The sequence below is a fragment of the Pundamilia nyererei genome, unplaced genomic scaffold (assembly GCF_000239375.1).
Source record: "Pundamilia nyererei isolate P.nyererei 1_Seehausen unplaced genomic scaffold, PunNye1.0 scaffold00371, whole genome shotgun sequence".
In the NCBI taxonomy this organism is placed as follows: domain Eukaryota; kingdom Metazoa; phylum Chordata; class Actinopteri; order Cichliformes; family Cichlidae; genus Pundamilia; species Pundamilia nyererei.
The window spans coordinates 287240-291587 of record NW_005187772.1 but is presented as its reverse complement, the minus strand read 5'-3'; the positions used below and the strand labels follow the sequence as shown (position 1 = coordinate 291587).

Sequence of the window (4348 nt, the reverse complement as noted above, 5' to 3'; positions counted from 1 at the left end):
CTCTCCAGTGGAGAACATCAGAATATTTCAGCTCCACGTTTCAGTGCATCAAATGAAAACTCTAATGTGTCATTTGCAAGTTTTCACAGCCTCGGCATTATGGGAAATGATAAGAGCATTTAAATGATGACATGTAAAGAAAAACTATACAGCCTGAGTTGAGACTGCAGTTTTGGGTTTACAGTGAACTCTATCAGCTGGTTGTAGAACAAGTACTGCTGCCTGATGTTTGCCACCTAGTTTTCTAAGAAAGCGTGCTTACATGTAGCTGTCATTACGCAAGTGTGCAGGAATGTTTCTGCCTCCGTGCCCACGCACTCTGAACTGAGAGGTTTCACCAATAAGCACCATGAACTGTTCTCTGCTTATTTCACCTCCACTGGTCATTGAATACCTTCCATTGTTCATCCTGTAATAAGAAATACAATCACACAGGCCAGAATCAGACCTCTGTGTCCTATGAACATGGGGACATGGCATCTGCTACTCTTTCACTCTTTTCAGTAAGATTAAATGTTTTAGCTGCTGTTGGCAACGTGTCAGGTTAGATTTTCTTTCCTGATTAGGATGTCACCAGAAACTCAGGAATTTGCATCAGTAGAACTAAACAGTTGGCACACTTCTTACATGAGCATAAGCGTGTCATGTTTGCTATTGCAAACATTTAGCCTATGAAAAAAACAAACAAACTGATTCACATCTGTCTCAAGCAAAAGAGTAAGGTGTATTTCAGGTTAACATATGAAGATAATACTTTGGATGTTTTTAATTATTTTGAACCTTAACCTTTTGTTGAGTCAAAAGGTCGGGTTGAGTCAAACGATGATTTAATGATCACACACGTGGGAGATGGACACTGATGCAGACAGCCTCAAATCTCAAAGTGGTGGAGCATTGCTCAAACTCTTATAGCCTCTGGTTCTCCCATCTTATCATAAAAGCCTAAACATTCACATTCTTTCTCTCCCACGGCGCCTAAGCTACGACCTTGGCTCCCTGTTTATCTGCTCCTGCTGAGATGGGGCAGAAAACTCCAGCATGTTCTATTCTCTTCTAATCAGACAAATAAGGCGATGACTTTCTGCGAACAGTATTCCTTATAACTCAACAGTATAATGCATCATAAACAATATCATTCATTCACAATAAATCAGCAGTCTAATGCAATGCAAATCAGTTTAAATACTGCAATAATTATCACCTTCTTCTAATTCAGGAGAATAATGCAAACTAAAACTACATAATAATTCACAATCTTTATTTCGGGGTCTAACATGGCATAAAATAATATCATAATTTTACAAGGCTTACTATGAATTCTTTGAATAGATGTGGATGTCAGCCTGCTAGCTACTAAACTGCAGTAGTTCCTCCCTCAACTACATTTTGGAGTAATTCTGTGTTTGTGTGTGTTACTGTGTTCGTCTTTTACAGAAGAAATGTACAGATGTTGCTTCTTGCAGGGACCATCTTCAGCTGCTAAATATACACTGAAAAAATTATTGTTCTTAATATTTTAGTCAAGTTGTTTATTTAGTTTTTATTTCTCACACATTATACACACACAGCAGTCACTTCAGAGATGGCAGCATTTGAAAAGACAAACAAATAAACTTATGAGTTACTGATGCTCCTCGGGTCTCTCACCCACCTGTTATTTTTGGCTGCCTTTTCCAGACACAGCAGGTGAGATTCTGCCATAGTGGCAATGTAACACATGTAATATGACTGAGGCCAGTGTGTTGATTCCTCTGTTACCATTAAAGATTCAATATTTGACTCCTCTTCATCACAGAGTGCAGCAGTACTTCTTGAAAGTTATTGTAAAAATCCACCAAATGATATATAAATCCACTTTACGATGTTTGGTTCTTCTAGCAGCTTGATGTTCTCCCCTCTGAGTTTATTAAATACCAGATGAATCAAACAGCTGCAAACATGATCATCTTCAAGTTTGATATGACTGCTGCTGCACTTAAATTAAACGAACCCCCGTCTCAGTAGATTAAGGACTGAAAATGGTTGCTGGCTGTAAACCCTGCAGGACTTCAGTTTCATAGAATTATAAATTATGTTTTAACTGCATAAAACATGAAAATACAAATGTAGATGAAAACAACAAGAAAAATAAAGCAGCCATGTGCCCACCTGATGGTTTCAATCTAAAGTATCGCTAACATCGTGTAAAACTATTGCTTATTATTATTTTTCGTTTCACAGTAGAAGACATATTTGTTAGCTACCAGCTAGTACAAAGGGGCAGCAACCTTTAACACTCAAAGAGCCATATGGACCTGGTTTCTACAACAGAGAAAACACCTGGAGCTGCAAGTTTTTTGACATATAAAATGAAGATAACACTGTATATATTGTTTTTTAGTTTTATACTATGTATACAAAATAGGCTAATGTCTTGCTTGTGAAAATGTATTTTAGCAAAAACATTTTGAACATTTAGAACACTGTAAAAAAAAACAAAAAACAAAAACATGAAAAACCTGCTACGTTGAAAGTCTTTTTCAAATGAACTTAAAGTATACATGCGGCAAACTAAAATTGTGGCATGCTGTTGTTACGAGAAAATTATTCATTTGTTGTTCCTCACGTGTTATCGGACAGGATTATTTCAACAAACTGAGGATGCATTTTATTTGTAGGAAAGTTCCCCATTAACTTTACTGTATAAAGAGGTAACACCAACATTTCAGGGCCAATAAATTATTATAAGAAGTGTTTATGCACTAAAAAACCCCAAAATGAGGGTTAGTGTTTGTCTGAGATTTGGACATCCCAGAGTGCGCTCCTAATGCAGGGGAAAAAAATTCTGTTGGGGATACCTACCTTGGCATTTGTAACGTATATTTTGAGCTACAAAAGCAACAACAAAAACAACAACAAATGTCTACAGCACACTCAAATGATTACTTATGTCCCAAAGCCATAGGGAGCTGCAATGTAAAGGTGAAAGGTCGTCTGCACATGGCTCCAGAGCCACGGGTTGCCGACCCCTGAGTTAGTAGCTAAACTCAACTTATCAGCAGTTTTCACAGACAAATCAAAGCTGCCTCGGTGAGTCAGGCTCATTTCTTCTCCTTAGATTTATTCTGTTGCACACCCGAAGCTCAAGGGTCCAAGATGAAGCTGGGAGGCATATCAAAATATTTAGGTTATGATTGTAAAATGAAAACTTTTCTTTGATAAAATCAAGCATTAGGATATGACGCGAACAAAATGGGAAAAAAAGTAAATTAATGTCTCAGTGTTCTTGCTCCTCAGTGCATGCATGAGTTTCTATGGCTCCAAGAAACTCATTTGAAGGTCATCTTTAGCAGGTTTTTCACTTATGAATGTTTGTGCTTTACTAAACAGAGAGCCAACACATTAAGAGAGTTCAGTGCTGAAGCAGAGCTGCTGGGGTCTGCTTGGGTGGTGTCAGGTGTTTCAGCATTCATGGTAGACCTTCCCTTTGCCATCGGCACAAGTTCCGTGTTACTGTTAACAAGATAAAAAAATAAAGCTTGAAAACATGTCATCATTATGAATGGAAAACAGTGTGTTCAGTTCAAAAATAAACAAATAAACACCACATCCATCTGAATGTGCTTCATCTGATTCTCTGTTTTTCATGTAATGGATGTTGTTGAACATCACTCTGACACACTAATAAAATATTTTTGACAAAGCAGCAGTTTAATTAGAGTCATCATAGACATCTGGTTTTATCTTCAAGACCATAACACTGTTTTCAAACAAGTTTTCATAGTGTAGTTCATAAAACATTTACTCACGTATGTAGAATCACTGTCTGTACTTTGTGGTTCTTGTTGCCCTGAGGGATTGGGGCCGGACAAAAAATCATACTCAGTAGAAAAAACATAAACAATTTGAACTGCAAAGGGAAGGGAGAAAGTCATTTACCTTTTCTGCGTTTATAAAGCATGAAGCCTACTGCTGCTACTACTCCTGTAATCACGATGACTGCAATCACTCCTCCTAAAATAGCTCCTGAATTACCTGAAGCTGAAAGAATCAGAAAAAGTCATTTGGCTCCAACCTCTCTCTTAAAAATAGAGTCCAGCATCACATGTGACACAGTTGATGGACCTGAAACCAGTAAGTGCGGCAACATCACTATGCTGACTGCTTCCAGATACACGCTCCCAAGTATGATCCAAAAAATATTTATTCAAAGCATTGTCTCGCTCGCTCCTCATTCTATTGGACTTTTTGAAGTCAAGACTGTCATCAGCCCCTCTGCAATGAAGCTCAAGCTACCACGATCAGTGCGCATCCATCCTATTTCGTGTCTTGAAGGTGAAACTTGTCCCCTCAAATCCAATGTCCCCGA

At 38.0% G+C, this 4348-nt stretch overlaps 1 protein-coding gene across 1 annotated transcript in view; it reads right to left on the bottom strand.

Moving 5' to 3' along the window:
* Positions 1-4348, bottom strand: part of LOC102209537 (CD276 antigen-like) — a 9971-nt gene that overhangs the window by 5099 nt on the left and 524 nt on the right. The gene's annotated exons all lie outside the window — the stretch shown is intronic.